This window comes from Manis pentadactyla, chromosome 1, assembly GCF_030020395.1.
Source record: "Manis pentadactyla isolate mManPen7 chromosome 1, mManPen7.hap1, whole genome shotgun sequence".
NCBI lineage: Eukaryota > Metazoa > Chordata > Mammalia > Pholidota > Manidae > Manis > Manis pentadactyla.
Genome location: NC_080019.1, coordinates 116375494 through 116396175, shown reverse-complemented (window position 1 = coordinate 116396175; position 20682 = coordinate 116375494). Strand labels below are relative to the sequence as shown.

At 38.0% G+C, this 20682-nt stretch overlaps 1 protein-coding gene across 9 annotated transcripts in view; it reads left to right on the top strand.

Moving 5' to 3' along the window:
• DGKG (diacylglycerol kinase gamma) overlaps window positions 1–20682 on the top strand; it is a 198697-nt gene that overhangs the window by 3030 nt on the left and 174985 nt on the right. The gene's annotated exons all lie outside the window — the stretch shown is intronic.

Sequence of the window (20682 nt, the reverse complement as noted above, 5' to 3'; positions counted from 1 at the left end):
TCAAGACTCCTGATATATATGACAAGCTGCTTTTTGAAAAGGCTAATGTATACTTCCATCCACCAGAGGCAACTCTACCACAGTCAAATCAGGGACTCTAATAAGGACTCAAACAGACCAGAGACTCACATGAGCAAGCCAGACCGCATGAGCATCCTCCTGGCCTCATAGAGAAGGAATCACACATATCATCCAGCTTTATACACACACAGGGTGATTATGGAAACCATACAGTATAAAGCTGTACCTGCTTTTATCTGAATGTGTGTCACTTGCAGAATTCTCTGGCTAGACATTACATATTAACTTTGAACAATGAAACTATTGCCTGAATATGTAAGTGGACATAAGATCCCACTGCTCCACACATGTGATTAGAATAGCCCTCTCTCCTATGAATGTGCATCACTACTCCACCCAGCTTCAGCCAGCCCAACCAATCAATGACGGCTTCTTCACATACTGGCCATATTCATAGAGCTGTTCATTCACACCAAGTATTGGAATTCCACAACCAAACCACAGTGGGCGTTGATGTCACCTGATATGTAACAGAGTTCATCTGCCCACAACGCCATTCCCCACACCCCACAACCTGCAATCACTCAAGGTTAGTGACTACTAATAAAACAATAAAAAATACACATTATCATAAAATGTCTACAGGTGAAGAAAGTGTGGCTGCAGGAGAGAAACTGGATTAGACAATACAGAAAGACACAAAGGGAAATTTTTCCAAGAAAACAAATTGGTCCTAGCTATGAGTTTCCCCCAAGGCCATGTTTGCCTTGTAGCCACCTCTGCCATCCACACTGAACTTGGTCACCCTGGAGTACAGTCTGTTGTTGCAATGGAGTATCAACTGAGCCCCCACTATGAGATCTACTTAGTCAAGGTTTGGCTCAGGTCTATTCCAATCATCCTTCTTAGAAGCCTTTCCCAACTGCTCCTCTGAGTTATGGTGCACACATAGTGCCTGTGTATATGCTCACCTTGGGGCAGTGAGCTTACTTAGCTTTACAAGCCCCATTAAACTGTGAGCTCCCTGAAGGTCCAGCTGGTGTTACACCTGAGGTGGACCTTATGCACAACAGACTTTGAAATGTGATGAATGACAATGAAGATAATTTTGCAGGTAATGCACTGAGTGCTTCATGTGCATTTCCCTTTTGATGCATCTTTTTTTTCTCCTCAGTCAGGTCAGTCTCAGAAATGGAACTGAAAGGTGTCCAGAACTGTGCTGTTTTCACCGGGAGCAATTGCTATTTACATTTAATTCTTTGAAATTAACTCAAACTTAAAATTCAGCTCCCCAGTCATGCCAGTCAGATTTCTAGTGCTTAATTGCTGCATATGGCTTTGGTCTACCATACTGGAGAATGCACATAAAGAACATGTCCATCATTGCAGAAAGTTCAACTGAGCAGTGCTTAGCTTGTAAGCTTGTGCAGGCAGGGGATGTGAATCTTGTTTTCTACCATATTCCCTGCAACCAGCACAGTGCCTGGCCCAGAGGAAGATGAGGGAGAGAAAGAAAGAGGAGGGATGGTGGTAATAAATGGAGAAGTAATATTAGCTCTACCATTTATTGGGCCCCTACTTGGTGCCCCACATTGTGCTTTATTTGGTACATGCTTTGTCTCACTTAATATCCACATCACTATGAGCCTGAGAGTCACAGAAACGGAAACTGAGTCTCAGAAAGTTTAAATAAGTGGTCATAAAGTGAGCGGAGAGGCTATATTTTAACTTAGGCCCCTATGATTTCAAAACCTATTCTTTTAGGCCTTTTGCTTTAGTACCTCAATCAATGTCATATGTAGTAGTGGAGTTGTGAATTGCCATCATATTCTTCCCAGGAAATCAGAGAAAGGGTGCTTTTAAAGGATTCCCAAGTGAAATAATTGGTACAACTTATGAATGCTAATGGCTTTAAAGAGCGCAAAATTTTGCTTAGGAGGCTCAAGAGGCTTTATCCCTGGATGGGTGTGGTAGGGAGGAAGGAACCCCTGTAGTGTGGCCTGTCCAGAGGGACATGACCTAGAAGAGCAGGTCAGTCAACCACTACTGCAATGGTTCTCCTAAAGGAGGGCCTTCACCAGCTTTGGGAGACACACTGACTTGCCCAGGATCTCACAGCCAATTCGTGATGTAATGTGGCTTCCAACTCCCTGGTCAGTGCCCTTTCCAAGGCTCCAACCTATCTCATAGGCCTCTGGCTCCAATTCCTCACTATCATTATCACTCCCTCTCTACTTGTCTTTAATTTCTTTATTCTTAAAGAATAAAATACAAAATTTCAAGGGAAGCCTAACAAGCATCAAGTAGAGTAAGATTATCACCTCCTTCCATCTACATTTCATATTTCTGTTAAAATTCTGTAAAGTTGAATTAGGAATCTATACCAGGAATACCTGTTGAGCTTAACACCAACTAGAAAAATCCAACTTTTTTTAGCTTGCTCTTGAACTGTACCACATGGCCCACACCCCCATGCTTATACTGATGCTATCCCAGACCCAAATACAGAGCCCTTGCATTTATTCCCATATTTATCTTGTTCAGTTCAGTCTATCCTGCCAGCCTGCCCAAATAGTTCTGGCTTTGATTATGTTGTCTGGTGTAGTTATTGTCCTTTCCATCTGGCTTCCCATCATCCCCAGGTCTGATGAGTGTGACCTCTTCAACTAAGTCATCAATAAACATGACGAACATTACAGGATTCTGAGGCATTCCACATATGCTCCCTAAAGATAGATGTTAATTCAATAAGTAAACAATAGTCTTTTAGAAAACGTATTCAACTTCTTGTATTATTACTCAGCCCATATTTCTTCATTTTCAAAAGATTATCAGGAGTATTATCAGAGGTCCTGATAAAGTCCAGATTCTCTTTATCACTGGTATTTCCCTAATCTGTCTGCCAATAATGTTGTCAAAGAAGCCATTAGCCTGACATAAACTACTTTCAATTAACCCTTTTTGGTTCTTAGAGATCATGGCTTCAATTGTAAAAGTTCATTCCACATCCTATTCCAGATTGTTTTCTGGGATTAACATCAGCTCCCAAGTTAAGCATTTTCATAAATTATTTTTCCCACTTTTAAAAACAGAACTGTCTTTGCCATGAAGTGGTTGTGGTGGCGATAGTGATGGTGATGGTGGTGGTGAGTGGGGATGGCTGTTGAGGTAGCAATGGCGCTGGTGGTCATGGCGATAATGTTGTTGGGAGTCATGGCAATTGTGGCAGTGGTGACGGAGATGGCAGTGATGGTGATGATAATGGTGGTGGTGACAGTGGCAGTTGTGGTGGGGATGGCAATGTATAGTGGTGGTAGTGCCTTTCTTAATGATTCTGAACAAATTAAGAGGAGTAGTGATCTCAGTTGCATGTTTTCTTAGCATCCTGAAGTATTATTCAGTTAGGCCAAAGACATTTTAATTTGAGGTAGATCTAAGAGTCTCTAGCATCACAGAAGATGAGATCAGGGAAGGAGCCTAAAGAGTATCTGGCATTCATCTTAAAATGAAGAATCCTCTTTCTAAAGTAGATGTGCCTTACATGGGGTCGCATATCCAGGACAGACCCCAAGGTCTCCCACTCTTTCCCAAAGCTTTCCCAGGGCATAACTCCTTTTCATTTTCATTTCTGAAGAAGCATAGGCTTTGTTTTATGTATAAATGTTCAGTTTCCTTTTGGAATTAACCTCTTAAGTCATTGATGCCTAAGTGAAAATTGAAGATTCTTTCCTGGCATCATGATTTAAAAGGATAAAGAAAGAGAAAAGACTAGAAACAACAAATGCTGGCAAGGATGTGGAGAAAGGGGAACCCTTCCTACACTGCTGGTGGGAATGTAAAACAGTTCAACCACTGTGGAAAGCAGTATGGAGGTTCCTCAAAAAACTAAAAATAGAAATACCATTTGACCCAGGAATTCCATGCCTAGGAATTTACCCTAAGAATGCAGGATTCCAGTTTGAAAAAGACACATGCACCCCAATGTTTATCATAGCACTATTTACAATAGCCAAGAAATGGAGGCAACCTAAGTGTCCACCACTAAATGAAAGGATAAAGAAGATGTGGTACATATACACAATGAAGTATTATTCAGCCATAAGGAGAAAACAAATCCTACCATTTGCAACAACATGGTTGGAGCTGGAATGTATAATAGTCAGTGAAATAAGCCAGACAGAGAAAGACAAGTATCAAATGATCAAAGTATCATCTGTAGAACATAAGAACAAAGCAAAAACTGAAGGAACAAAACAGCAGCAGATTCACAGAACCCAAGAATGAACTAACAGTTGCTAAAGGGAAAGGGACTGGGGAGGGTGGGTGGGAAGGGAGGGAGAAGGGGAATAAGAGGCATTACGATCAGCACACATATTGTAGGGGTGGGGCACGGGGAAGGCAGTATAGTACAGAGAAGACAAGTAGTGACTCTATAGCATCTTACTATGCTGATGGACAGTGACTGTAATAGGGTATGTGGTGGGGACTTGAAAATAGGGGGGAATCCAGTAACCACAATGATGTTGCTCATTGTATATTAAGGATACCAAAATAAAAAGAAATAAAGGAGAAAGAAAGAGAGAGCTTAAGGGCTCTTATTCTACAAGTAGGAAATTAAACCAAAAGGTCTTCAAGGCAAGGCAGGAGCACAGAAAGAAAAGGTTTAAGTAAGAAACTATTTCTAAAATAATGTCACAACAATAACTATCTTTTGCATATGTAGTACACTTAGAATATAACAACGTGTTCATATCCATGATCTCTCCTGATTCCCGTCACAGGTGTGTGACAGTGAGTGTGGATATCACCAGCCTTATTTCAGTAGTGTGATTTCACCAAAGCAGAGGCTGTGGGATCTAGAAGAATCTGCTCTGGCAAGAAACGGGACGCAGGATGAAACTCAATGGCGCAGAGCAGATGCCTGCTCAGCTAGCCATTTGGTCCCATCGCTCCTTTCTGTGTGATCTGAATGAAGAGGTCTCTCCTCAATTAAGGCATAAACAGTATCCTCTATAGAAGAACTGAGTTTTCACTTTCCTGATCTGGTGTGAAAGTCATAAAGAGCTGGAGGTCAGCAAAGCCACTTTGACCCTTACATGCTGAAATACTTGAAATGTTTGGCCTTTAATATTTTCATTCCTTGCTGAATTTCTCTACCTCTCTTCTCCGGGACAGGAGCCTACAGCACTTTACCAGCTGCTCGGTGCCCCTGCCTTTCAGTTAAAGTAAAGGAGCTAGAGAAGGCTCTCCCAATCTCCCAAAGGCCCAGAGTGCTCCTTCCAGAATTCTTGATGGCCACACAAGTGGAGACTCTCATCCAGTAACACCAATCCCCATCCCAAGGTATCACTGAAATGGATGTCCATGATCCCCCAAAGCTGGCCCTGGGATACCCACTGGTGATGTTGGTCTCCTCTCTTTTCTCATGCCAGGATGTCCAGCAGGCTTTGGCTAATACCAAGGGATCTTTCCCCACCATTACGAAGCCAGTAGCCATATGTTCCAATAGCTGGGGAGATTTCCTCCCTGCCCCAAAGCTCCCACTCTTTCTAGTCCCTAAATCGTGCAAATCATGTCAAATGCACTCCTAAAGAGACTTACTTAGTCATTTGGCTGTCATTATATAAGTAGATATATATTGAGCACCCCTTCTGTGCTAGGCATAGACTAGTTTCTGGGGGTAGGACCAACTGGGTTTCCAGAAGCTGGGTGGAAAACAACCAGAAAGAATTATCTCATAGCATTAACTTTAGATGAACTTCAGAGGAGGATCATCCTCCCAGCCTCAGTGGTATCGGACCAAGGAGGTCAAGTAATCATCTCTGGAGTAGATGAGCTTTAGCTGAAACTTAAAGGATGGGTAGATATTTAGTGAAGAAGTGAGTGTTGGTGATACATTCTAGGTAGAGGGAACTATAAGCAAAAGCTCAGAGGCAGTTCTTGGCTACCATCCAATGACTGCCAGTCAAGAAGTGATGGGTCTGGAAATGTGGGCAGCAGGATCTTGTCTGTTAAGTCAAAGGGTGTGGATCTTTTCGCATAGACAATGGGGCACCACTGAGAAATGTTAAGAGGGAACTGACATGGTCAAATTTTAACATTAGAGCAATCCCTCCAACTGCAGTGTTAGGAGGGGAGAAGACAGGAAGCAGGGCCTCCCATTGGGAGGCTTTTGTGGGAATTTGGATAATATGAGGGGTAATATGTGGTGTAGATGGAGGGAGTGACAGAATCAGATGCAAAGGTCATGAGGGAGGTGGAGGAACCAAGGGTAGATTCCAGACTTCTACCTCATGTTTCTGGGAGGACAGTGGTCCCACTGACCTTGATAACCAAGGAACAGGAGCAGGAGGAGATAATGATTCAGTTTGGGCCATATTATATTTCAGGTATCTGTGAGAGATCCAGATGGAAATGTGGTTGATAGATGAGCTATGTGGCTAGAGACCCAGATTAGGGAGTCATCCGTATAACCACGTGCGCTATATGAGTATGCTAGAAGCTATAAGCCATGTGAGTATAACCATCAATGAAACCATGAGAGCTGATAAAATCACGGGAGTATCTATTTTCATTTATCTTCATACATGTATTGTCAGTATCTGTAAGATCCATGACTGCTTAATAAGGGGAAGCAACTTCTTACAGAGTTGAGAGTCTGGGCTTGATAACTGAGCAGTAGAAACTTGGTGAGTCAGCTATACCAAAGTTACTTCTGCTAGGTGAACGGTCAAGCATGCGGTTTGTTACCAGACCACTTGTATTCCTCTTCCATATTAGAGCTTCACAAATTTGTAAACAGGGTCCTTTTCTCCAGACCACTGGTTTTCAACTCTGGTAAAATGTTAAAAATCATCTAGGAACCTTTGCAAAAATACTAACTGTGGGTCCCACTCCTGGAGATGTTAATTTAGTTGGTCTGGGGTCAGGGCCTGGGCCTGAGTATTTTTAATGATCCCAAGGGACCAAGACATATCCGGGAAGATGATGTGTTTCCCACCAGCTACTGCCTAGCACTCCTACAGGCTCCTGCTGTATGTCTACTTTAAAAGCTAAGAACCATTGCTAAACAAGAAGTGCCTTCAGTGATTCCTCAGAACAAAGGTTTTTAATTTTTAGTTCCTCTGGCAAATCTCTTATCAGGGCATTATATATATAAAGCAAAATAAACCAGTCACAAAAGGACAAATTCTGCATGATTCCACACACATGAGGTATTTCATATAGTCAAACTTATAGAGACAAAAAGTATAATGGTGGTTTCCAGGTCTTAGGGAAGGGGAGAAAAGGGGATTATCATTTAGTGGTACAGAGTTTCAGTTTTACAAAAATGAAAAAGTTCTGTGGATGGATGGTGGTAGTGGTTGCACATATGAATGTATTGAATGCCACTGAACTGTATGCTTAAAAATGGTTAAAATGGTAAATGTCCCGTATATTTTATCATCATAAACATAAATTTTATGTATATTTTACCACCGTTTTTAAAGTAGACATATAGCGGGGGCTTGTAGGAGTGCTAGGCAGTAGCTGGTGGGAAACACATCTCAGTCACATTAGTGCCTCCCGGATATGTCTCAGCCAGGACATGAGGCCGTGAGCCATGGGACTCACTCTCAGTCAGTACATGACAGAAGCTCATATAAACAAGATTTAGTAGTTCAAAAGAACGGTGACGTCTAATAACATAAAACGAATTTTTCCCTAAATAAGAGACACTATTTTTAAAAAAGGGAGAAACCTTTACAAAAATCTCCAAATATGTTTACAGAGATTCAAGAGGATGTGGCAGGAACTATTGAAAGGGAGCAATCTAAAATTAGGAAACTTTGCCTCCTTTAAAATGAAAAATATTTTGCAGAATTAAAATCATGTAATGGATGCATGAACATTTGACCATTGCAAAAAACTAAAAATGAGTATAAATTCTCAAAGCACCGGTAGAAAACATAAAAACTTAAATAATGAGTGAAAAAATGGAGACTATAATTCAACACCTTAAATATTAAAATATCATATTTTTCAGGAGAAGAGGAAATGCAAGACGAGTTATAATAAAAAAATATAAGAAATTACTTTCCTGATATCAATTAAAAATATTCATTGTGTACCAGGGAAAATTAAAGATATAGTTTGGTGAAAGTTGCTAATTTATAAGGATAAACAAAAAATCTATTGGTGTAAAATCAGAAAAACAATTTAAAAAAAAAGCATGTGCCAGACATTCTGTAACACTAAATGTCAGAAGGAAGTTGGTAAATGGCTATAGAATTTTGAAGTAATAAGACTGTGATCAGAATTCTGTATTCAGTAATATGTGAGGAAGAAGGCAAATATTCTCTTACAAAAGAAGTACCCAGAAAGTGGACCACTGTAATCCTTTAGTGAAAAAAATATTTACCCAAAACATTCTGATCTATGGGAGAATTAATAAACATTAAAATTTGAGAATGAGAAGATATGATATAAAAGATAGGAGGTGAACAATGAAACCAGTCAAACACAGACTTAGTGTTTAAATGTTATTAATATGTTTATGAAACAATGCAGTTGTCAAAAATCATTCTTACTAAAAAAATATATAAGAAATGTAATACTAATAATCTGGGCCTAAAAACTCAAATACTCCAGAAAAAAACCATGAACTACTAAATTTCTAATTTTGTACTGCAGGAGACGTTGAATATTAAAGACATTTTTAAATAAGAATGAGAACAGATGAATATAAAACTAGAAATGTCATGTTTAACTTCAAAATTAGACAGAAGATTTGGAATGTTACAGCCAAGGTCAAAAACTAATAAAGAAAAGAGCAAGAGTAAAAAAAGAAAGTATAAAATAAGATGATAGAAGTGAGGTCAAACATATTATCACATTAAGTGTGAATGGTTTAATTGTTTCTATTAAAAGACAGAGACATGGGTTGGGCAGAAACTAATTCTAAATATATACTGTTCTAAATGAAATGGGACAGAAAGGAGCAAAAAAAAGAGAGTATAGATATACCAGGAAAATTAAGACCAAAGAAAGGAGAACAATATTAATATTAGACAAAATAGAATTTAATGAAGAATGATGCATTATATGTAGCTAAAGGGTATAACCCATTAGGAGACATACCATCCATGAATATTTTATTCTGAATAATGTAAATATCAAAATATATAAAATAAAATTGTCAAAATACAATCAGTATTTCCAATCATAACGTATGTCAACCAATCTTCAACATACTGACAAAAACAAGTATATAATCTTATAGATATAAGGAACTTGATGTAATAGTTATATACTGAGTTTCACATCAAGAATAAAAAGAATATATGTCTATTAAAATAATTATGAAATATTGAGAATTTTTTATTACACTGTAAAGAAAATTACAATATATTCCAAGAGGTAGAAATTGTTCTGGTGGTAAGAGGAAAATGAAGCTGAAGTAGAGTTACTCTAGGATAATATATTCTAGAAACTTGATATATCCTGGGATCGGTGCACATCCACCTGCCACTGCTCATTCAGCATTCAGTGAAAACAAGACCTAAAACCTGTTATTTGACAAGCATCAAGTTTATAGAATGCTTCCTTCTTTAAGAATCAGTAAAGAGTAAAACAGATAGGAACTCAGGAAAATGCAAGATAAGGGAGTAAAGAATAACATACAGAATGAAATTAAATAAACTCCTCCAACTGGACCTAAAAGAACATTTTAGGAGACTAGAATCCTAAGCGGGCAAGAAGCCATGGTTTTTACAAATCAGAAGAGAGTGAGAACAGCCAAGATGGAAATGAGATACGCAAAGATATGAATGAAATAGGGAAGGGTTGCAAGGAAGCTAAAACAACAGCAAAATTAAAATCTACTAGGTGAAACTAATTAGCAGAGTTTATTCTATAGAAAATCAAATCAAGTATATGGAGGAAGTAATGTTATAAAGGATAGGCAGTTAGCCCTGAAGCCAATTAAAAAAGAGATGTCTAAATAATCCAGTTTTAAAATTGTATGCAAAAGTAAAATATATTCAAAGAGAAGATATGCATTGTTACAAAAATTATGAAGCAACAAATCTGGATTCAAAACTCCAGATTACATTTTTAAAAGCCTAAAAAGATTAGTGTTTGTCTGGAGTCTGTGGGAAAGGATGGGATGGTAGATAGTAATGTTCTGAATTCCTTGGTTCAACTATAAAGGAGATATTTTATCCTTGACATTTAGATTTAGAAAATAGTAGTTAAAGAATTCCTTTTTCCACTAATCTGTCTTCCAAACCAAGGGGTCTAAGAAAACATTTCATATGACAAGCAAGAGAAAATAAAGGAGATGACAAGGAAGCATTAAAATAAATTAAGAGGAGCATGAAAAGGATGAGATCAAATACCTCAGTTATAACTAACACAAATGAACTAAATGACCCATTTTTAATGAAGGGCTTCATATTGTGTCAAAAACGAAAATTTGACCAGACATTGTTTACTGTGATCATCCCTAAAACCAAATGGTGTGCAAAGATTAAAAGTAAAATGATATGAGAAAAAGGATAGCAAACAGTTAAACAAACACTAAAGCAGAAGTTATGATATTGATATAAGACAAAATACAATTCAAGGCAAATATCATTAAATATGACAATGAAGGTTGTTTTGTATAAATGAAGAGTCCAATTCACAGTGAAGATATACTGTCATGGAAATTCATGCATCAATAAATATTGATACATACAAAACTAATGTTGTACCCATAACCCATTAGCAGTGAAAGATTTCAAAATGCTGTGCTTGAGCTTCCATATATCAAGTAAACAAAAAAGAAATAATATAAATACAGAAATTGTGTAACATAATGAGTATGATTGAATGTATGCTGCATACTACCCAAAATACAGAGAAATGAAATTTCTTTTCCAGGATTCATGAAACATTTACAAAAATTAATTATATGTTAAGTTACAAATAAATCCTCAGCAAGCTCCTGAAAGCAGAAATAGTGAAGATCATAGCCTCTAACCATTAGAAATGAATAGTAAAAAAATAAACAGCATGGGAGACAAGTAATAAGTTATGGTCCATTTATAAATACTATGTAGCCACGGAAAAAATATTGTATGTAGATGAATGTTTAATAACACTAAATAATGGTCACCACATGCTGTCTAAATGAAAGAAGTCAAGAGGAGATCAAAAGGAGTTCAAAATTTTACATAAAAGAAATGCATACATCTTTACATGGGAAATTCTAGAAAGAATTTACAGCAAAATGCTAATTGTGGTTATAGGTAATGAGATTATATATGTGATTGTTATTTTAAAACCATTTTAACTGGATTTGGAGTCTTGGCTAAGACTAAGATGCTCACACTGCTTATAGTTTGTAGAATCTCTATTCTTCCATTTTTTTTGGTAATGAAAATAAGATCAGAGTTGCTTGTTTCTAAACCTTTGGTTTTGTGGTGGTGTTCTCCACAAATCTCCAAAGACAAGGAAAGTGGTTTAGTGGTCACTGAAAGTTCTACTGGTCATCCTTACAGACACCAAACAGTAGACCAAACTGTTCTTTGCTCTTCTTGCTCTAAAATTAACCAGTTCACTTCCCAGACTTCCCCCAACCTTTTATGGCCAAAAATGGTTTGGTGGGTTGGGGAGGGGAATTGGTTATGGTTGTTCTTTATTGTCACTTAGTATCTTAAGATCACTTTTTACTTTTCATAATTTGACTCAACAAGTCTGTGCCAACTTCTTACATATTCCTTGACTGTGTGCCTTTTTTTTCCTTTATTCTAAATATCTTTTTCAGATACAAACCCATGGTTAGTCCTTGGGTTGTTTTTTTTTTTTAGAACCATTCCTTTTTCCTCCTCTGCCTTAATCTAGAGTCCTGGCTATTTCTTACAACCAGACTTCTCCTTCTTGACAATCACGACCTCTGAGTTCTGTCAAGATGTCTGTCCCACCTGCTTCACCAGGCGAGGTGTGTCTGTTGGTCAGAACGGGGGTCAGGGGAGTTTATCCAGTTAAGCTTCTTTACTCCATGTCAGCAAGGGAAATAAAACCACTGGTCTGATTCTCTACTTTTAGCCAAATGCGGCTTTCTACAAACATTTAACCAGTACAAGTTCCTTTTCCTGCTCCAGCTACCCATGTGCCAGAATAGTAGTGGTGAGGAATACACCCTCCACGTCACCTGTGGCTAAGTGGTCATGTAGAAAATGCTCATGGTAAAGTGTTCCCCACCCTTTCGCTCACTCATGAGATATTCCAGGTGCTCTATCTTTAGGGTTATGAATTCCCATCATAAACCAATTTTGAATCTAAAATCATGTTGCTGTGTAGACATGTCAACCCATAAATGCAATTTCTAGTACTCTTTGTAATCATATATACATATGTGTATATGTGTACGTGTCATGAGGCCCCTCCTCTCTCACGTTTGACTTTGCTTTACCAGCATTTCTACACTTAGTAGTATTCATGGTATTATTCCAGCTCTTTGTTCTTCTTCCCCATCAGTCTCTAGGCAAATACATGACCCTCATGCTCATGAGATGTAAACTTTTCATTGCTAGACATTAGCTTCCCCTTTGGGCATATGGTAAATCATGGCCTAAAAAGCTATAACCAGTGTCAACACCATTTGTTTCCTTTTTATCCCAGAATCTTAGTTGTCAGCAGAAGGAATAGATGACAATACCCCCCGAATTCCCAAGTGTTTCACTGTCTTGCCCCAAACTAGAGAGAGATTGGCTCAGATTAGATGGTAGAGGATCTTGAATGCCTGGAAAAGGAATTGGACACCAACTGATAGTCAAAAAGAAGCAAATAATTGGGAAAGAAAATAACTGAAACTAATGGGTTTTATAGGCTAAAGCAGTCGTGTGCAGAGTAGACAGAAATGGAGTGAAGCATTTATGAAGACTAGAAGCAGACGCTGGAGCCAGTTAGGAGTATGTTGTCCAGAAATTGGAGATTCTGTCACAAGGAGAGAAACTGGGTTTGCTGTCATAAGGAAGGAACGGAGCTGAGAGATAATATAAAATAAAACCTGTTAAGTTGGTTTCTGATTTGGTATTAAAATTTGGGGAGGAGAAAAGGAGGTCAAAATTAGGTAACGCCAATCATCAAGCTCACTAATTGTGGAGAAAGACATTCCCAGTGAAAAAATGAGGAAAATCTCTGTTACTTAGTTGTGGAGGTGGAGGTGGAAGAAAGGTAAGTTTGAGAGTAGATCTATTTATATATTAAAAGTCACACCTACTAAATGGTAGGAGCACTGAATAAATGCATGTGATTCCATGAGCAACAGGATGTCATTCTGATCTAACTAAACTCAGCATGTGATTTCACACTCCGATCAAAACAATGTCAGTCAATCAAATCAAACGATTTTTTTTCTTTTTTCTTCTTTAGTGAGGTTGGTTTCTGTTGGCTATTTTTATCTAGTTAAAACTGATTCACCCAGGGAGGCCAGTCCTTCTCCAACTGGACTATAATTTCTTAAATACATTCAGCCAAATGACTAACTGCTCTCTCCCAAACCCTTTAAGTATCCTAATCTAGCTCATGCATCTAGCTGTTCCTAACCCCTGCAAACAGAAGTTGCCACCAAGTTCCCATGCCGTAGTTTTCTGCTGTATTCTTAAACTGCTTCTAGGGCTGAAGATGAAAATTTATACCTTTCTTTTCATATTTTACAGCTCATTCTGAAAAGCATCATTTTTCCCTTCCATCCTCTTCCTTTAACTGAGGTTTAAGATTTTTCATCCCTAAATTTATACCTTCCCTCATCTTAAACCCCTTTCTTCATTTTATGAGGGCCATCAAGGGATCAGGGAGTCTTGGCACATTTGCCTGTCTTTGATAAAGAAGAAGGGAAGGCAGTTAACATCTATTGAGCTTCATGCACCAGGCACTAAGAAATCTATATTCATTATGTCTAATCTTACTCTGTAAGGTGCTACTACTATTCCCATTTTCTAGCTGAGGAAACCTGGCCTCAGAGAGATAAAGTAAGAATAAATAATGTGCTCAAGACCACAAATCTAGGAAATACCATGGATGAGATGTTGACCAGGTTTGCTGGACTCGAGGGCATACTCCCTGTTTTCTGACAGATGTAGATGTCCAGGTGTGGGATACTGATATTCTCTACATCAGAAACCCACGATACAGAGGAGCAGTTGAGGAGGAGCTCTTTATTCCTCCCAGGCCCCAGTGTGTGGGCCTCTTGACATCTCACCCACTCCCAGGCCATGCACATGCTTGAGTGATCAGAACTCATGAGTTTCAAAGATTTGGAGAAAATGAAATGGCACACTCCTAATTAGTTTGAATTGGCAAATCCATTAACTGTTATTCTTGTTGAAACTGAATATACAAGAAATAATCTCAGAGCATGAAGAAACGCTTCGAAGTTAGACCCAATGTAGGAGTCTAGAAGTTCTGATTTCAGCAGTTCCTCCCTCTGGTGCAAACATGTTGGGTCCACTCCATATACAAGAGTCTTTTCTCTCCTCTGCCCTTCCTTTTCAATCAACCATATGAGCATCACCTGCACTGAGCTCTCCTATCTCTGAGCTCTGTAGCCCTGAGCACACACAGCCCAGTACTACAACTGTTATGGAAGCTCTGAGCTATTCCCAGTGCCCTGTCAGTTCACTGAGGGCAAAGACTAGTCATGATTCATCCCTGCAACCTCCATAGTATTTAACACATACAAAGGGGTGGGTAAACGTGCAAGCTTTTTGAACATCACTATCTTAACCAGACTTTATAGAAAAAAAGAAGATAAACAGAAGATAAAATAGAATTTCAAATCAGAAAAATCCACTATAATGTACAAAATAACAATTCTGGTGTAGGAGAACTGCAGATAATTTATTTATTTAACTAAGGTATACATTTATGCAGAGTTAAGAAATAATTAATCCACATATACACATATAATACTCATAAAGTACCAAAAGACATGTAATGCACATTATTCATGTCTTTTCACTGTAAGCCCATACACAGTATATATGTTACTATGTAGTATGAACACCTTTATCTACCTTCAGGTCAATATTCTCCAAGATCCAATCTCTAACCAATGCAAGTAAACTTTGAGAAGATTGATTAGAGTTGTGCCAGAAAAAAAATACAGTAAAGCAGACCAAGATGGTGAAAATAAGGAAATTTCCTGTAGATTTTTAATTTTATAAATAGTACATTCCTCTTTTTAAAAAGAATTAAAATATTACAGATCATGGAACCTCAACTTCAAATTTCTATTGTGTTCTTTGGAGGTAACGATAGATGTATGCATCCTTTCATAGGTTTCATTTTTGCAGTTACATACATATATTTGCACTACTAAAAATATTGCTCTGATTTAGAATTTTTTTTAATGTTATTTACTTCTACTAGTTCTAATAGTCACAATAACTGCATAAGAGAGGTTCCCTTATTCTCATTTTACAAATGACAACACTATGGCTTAGATAGATTAAGATTTAAGATTTTTCCCAAGGTCACATAGCCAATATGTACCAAACTAAACTGAGCCTTCCTTACCATGGATAAGATATTTCTCCATTTATTCAAGTTTTCCTTTATGTCCTTCAGTAAATTTTTATAGATTTCTCTACAAGGACCTTGCATATTTCTTGTTAGATTTACTTCAGGTACATGCTACTTTTCATTAAAATTTTGAAAGAGATCTTTTTCTATTATGCCATATTTCCTAATCAGCTATTGCATGTGTAGAGAAAAGCAATTCATTTTTAAATTTTGAGTTAACTTATATATAGTCACTTTGTTGAAATTTCTTGATAGTTATCTTATTCTCTTGGTCTTTCTAGGTATATTATCATATCATTAAAAACTGTGAAAGTTTCATCTTTTCTATTCTAACACGTATACCTCATTTCTTCTTATTAAATTTGCTGCCTAGGATCTCTAGCAGAATGGTGAATAGTAGAGATTATAACATACATCCTTATCTTACCCTTGATTTTAATGATAGTGCTTCTAATATTTGCCACTTAAGTATGAATTTGGCTATGGGGTTTTAGTAGATAGCTATTATGAAGTAAAGGATGTTCCATTTACTTTCTAAAGTTCTTAGAGGTGTGTTTGCTTTTACATCATATTTGGGTGTTGAATTTTTTCTATTTTTTCTTTTTTATTTCTTTTCTATTGTTAATATAGTGAATTATATTGATAGGTTTGTAATCTTGATCCATCCTTGCTTTCCTAGAATTAATACTATACTAGGTTTTGCTATTATGGGGGGCGGGGGGGGGTGGTGTTTAGTTTAGTAAAGAGATTGATCTATAGTTGGTTTTTATTTGTGCTCTCCTTATTCAGTTTTTATAGCCAGGTTATTCTGGCTTCATAAATTAAGCTGTAACTTAACATCTTTTTCTATGCTCTGGAACATCTTATCTAAGAGGAGAATTATCTGTTCCTTGATGCTTAGTACTTGACTGTGAAACTGTCTTGACCAGGAGGTTGGGTCAAGTAGCCTTTGAATATTAATTCAGTTTGTCTGTGTTATTGGACTAGTCAGGCTGTTCTACTTTTTGAGTGACTTTTTATATTTTTTATTTTTTCACAAATTCCCATCTCATCTAGTTTTTCAAATGTAATGCTATTGAATATCATATTCTCTCATAATTTAATAAAATCTCATGCATTTATGATTGTGCCCCTTTTCATTCCTAATATCACTGGTTCTTCTCCTTATCCTCCTCCTTCTCTCTCTCTATTTTTATCTTCCCCCAAGGAATTGTCTTCTTTATTGGTTTTTTTCAACAACAATGAAAAGCTTTTTATTTTATATCCTAACTGTCCGGTTGTTTTATTTTATTTTGGGTGCTAGCTCATTACTTTCTGCCTTTATCTTCTTCAATACTGGCCCTTTCAGCCTTATTTAGATTTCCTTTTTTTCTTTAGCTTCTTGAGTTGAGGCCTGTTTTGTTTTTTTTTCATCTTCCTTGTTTTCTAAGAAATTAAATTGATTTAAGCATCTTTAAGCACTGATATTACCAGCTTACTAAACTGTTATGTAACACTTCCACATCTTAATTTTCTTTTTAAACTACAACTCACTTAAGAATATGTGTGACTTTTTTCTTATTTTCCATATGGTTGCAAGTCAGATTTTCTGGGAAGCAGATCTAAGGTAGAGATTGCAGTGCAGGAATATTCTTAGTTTTAAAGGGAATGCTCTTGGGATCACCACTTGTGGAAGGGAAGGGGCAGAGCAGGATTTGGCAAAACGAGAAGTTGGGCTGGAGTGGTCCTGCCGAGTTGTTCCCAGTTGGGGTGAATAGACCAAGCCTTTACACCTGCTCTCTTTGTATCATTGAGTATTTGTGTGTGGTGCACCCAGAAAGGGGGCATGACCCTGGGCAAGGCAGATCTTTCCAGATAAGGCAATTCCTGAAAAGGGTTTGACAGCTGAGACCTGTCTGCCAGTGCATGCCCAAGCATCTGGGGGAATTGATACTTCTTTCCAGAAGGGGATCTGGTTGACACAGTTTTGCACCTACTACAAATATTTATAGTTTAATATTTTAGTTAACTTTTGGCTGTTGACGTTTAATCTGCATAAGACATTTCCCTATGGATTTGGATTTTTTTTTTTACTGAGTTTCAGTGATTGCAGAGTGTTTAATTAAATGCATGTCCGAAGATGTATTTAGCCATCCCATATTGTGAGACATTTAAATTGTTTGGCGTTTTTGCTATTATGAGCAGTGCTGCCACAGTTATCATTGGCATTGAAATCTTGTGGAAGTACTAATAGTAGTCACAGAGATAGTGCTATTAATGTCCAGAGTTACTTTCTTAAGACAAACTTACAAAAGTAAAATAACATGGAAATGTACATTTTGAGGCTATTGATAAATAGTGCTATTTTGGCTAAATTACTTCCACACCAGCAGCATTGGAGAGTTTCCCTTTCCTCACATTCTTACAAACAAGAATATTATCTATTTTTTAAATAGATAATATTTAAATATTATTTAAATATTTATTTATTTAAATATTATTTAAATATTTAACAATTTGGTAAGTTGGCAATAATATCTTGCTACTGTTTCTATCTAATGAAGTATGACTTAAGCGAGTATAAAAATCATTGACACCTCCTAGCCTAAAATAATGGAAGCAGGCACTATGTGGTAAGAGCAAACATTTCTGGAAGGAAAATGGAGTTACTGTTAGAAGAAATCTTAATTGCTTCACTCTCTGAAATTGTCAGATGAGGAACTTGAAGTCTAGAGAGTAGAAGTGACTTGCTCAGTCACCTAGCTACTGAACATCACGAGGATTTGACCCACGGACTCCAGGCCATGCCACTCCATCTTCTCTAATTTGTTTGGGAAATGAATGTATCTTTCTTCCCAGCTTCCAAAACTCCATCAAGCTGTGTGTTTCTGAAACTGGAATTCAGGAGCCCCCCCCCCCCAATGAAATGTCCTACCTAGATTTTGTGCTTTAATCAAATAAGAATATTTTTAAATTATTATAAATATGTTTGTATCTTCTTGATGACTATCTTATGCCAAAGACTGCTATGTGATTTCAGTGCCCCTGTTATTTTGTGTCACGTGGCACTATGGTGAAGAACAATCCCCAGAGTCAGATTACCTAGATTTGAATCCTGAATCCATCACTTAATAGTGACATGACCTAGGACAAGTTACTTAACCCTCTGTGCTCCACTATCCTCATCTTTAAAATGGGTATAGTATTTATATCTACCTCATAACGTTGTTATGGGTAATCAACCATATAATTCACGTAAAATGCTTAGGACAGTGTGGCATATTGTAAAATTAGCTATTACTAATGAGGTGTTTTTCAAACTAGGACTAAACACCTCAGGGGCAGAGGGGGCCATCCAGAGCATATTGTCTAGGGTTGGAACAAGGTGCTGTTGTCTGTGTGCAGAATCATCATTGAATGACTTCCCATAAGGACATTGTTGTTCTATGGAGTTGGTGGAGGAAGAGCACTTGACTGTCCAGCACCTTCTATAAACTAAATCCTGGGCTCCTAAAATGAGACAGAAAATTGATCCTCAAGCAGTTTATAATGTAGAGACTGTGTTATAGGTTGAAAATCAGCATGGACTGTGAGCAGAGTATGGGCTTTGCATTCGGGCAGCAGTCAGCTGTCTGCAAAGAGTCTGATCCTAGGAACTGAGACATAATAATGCTTACCTTGGAAGATTGTTTTGAGGATAATATAAATGTAGAACAGGCAGCAGATTCACAATAAATGGTATTGTCTACAATGTTATGGGAAGCAGAGGTGGGAGGAAGGGAAAGGAAAAGAGAATTAAAGAATGGGAGATGGAGGGGTAGCAGAGGAGGGAGGGGGACGAACACAAGATGTTCATGAAGTAGAGGATGCTCACAGCCAGCTCACCACACTCCTCCTGGAACTTGTCAAGCTGAACATGGTTTTGCACACTGTCCCAAACTTGAATATTGTCTCTTTGGTGTGGTTTGGTTTTGCTGCGGTTCTTGTTAAATACACATATGCACACAAGCATACACCATACCACTGCCACCACAGTACTTGGTATTTTTATGGTGTTGTCTTTTTCTAGACCTTCCCAAGCCTCATTCTCATGCCAGTGAGGTGTCTCATCTCTGATAGTTCCATTTCTGACACAGAAATGAGCTGCAGTGTGAATAGAGCTGTCATTTTCTCACCCTCTCAGGCTTTTCTGTGTGTTGGTTTTTGCCCTTCACTCTATGATAGGAAACTCCTATTACCTATCTGTGCCTTCTTGAGATTATATGTCTGGCACAAAATGGCACAGGAAGAATATGAAACACAGATCCAGAATGTAAGGAGAGAAAAATTCTTCAAGAATACAAGTCATCCATAACATGAGTATTTGGGGAGCTAGGTAGGATGACAGGCATCTGGCCGTCATGGGGCTCTGGCTTCCCTACAATATTTTCCTGCCTCAAGAAAGTGGGACTGACGTGAGAGATCAAGAATCTGTCTACTTTAGGGCCCCCAGAAGGAGAAGGAGCCACTCCGTATATCCCAAGGTCCTCTTCTCAGTCCTTTCCCTTACATAATGTAAAGCAGAGGCCCCAAAACGCTGACACAGATTGCTGGGCCACCCTGAATTTCTGTAGGTCTGGGTGGGTTGTAAGAATTTGCTTTTCTTACATGTTCCGGGTAATGCCAGTACTGCTGGTGTGAGCACTGCACGTGAAGAACCATCGCCGGTAGGAAACTTTACTTGCTGTGACTCTCATAAACAATATGCAAAAATTCTTATAACAACCCTGTTAAACATGTACTACTATTAATATCATTCCCATTTAGAGATGAATAACAACTTGTTTAATGTCACATAGTTGTAAATGGTAGAGCCACGATTTGACTTCTGGTCTATACCAGACTTGTGCTTGGCGCTTTGCGAAGAAAGCTTCCTGACAGTGGATGTGAGTCATTTTCCTCAGGTAGTAATTTCATGAAAGAGGCCTCCTCTCACCATCCTCTTCCCAGCATCAGCTCCTCAGTGAGGCGTCCAGAATCATACTTCGGTGATGCTATTTACAACCCACTTTTTTTTCTCAGTACTTTCCATGTAGCGCCCCTAGTGGCAACGCCGAGTAAACGTTCTCCCTGTTGAGAGAACAGTTAAAG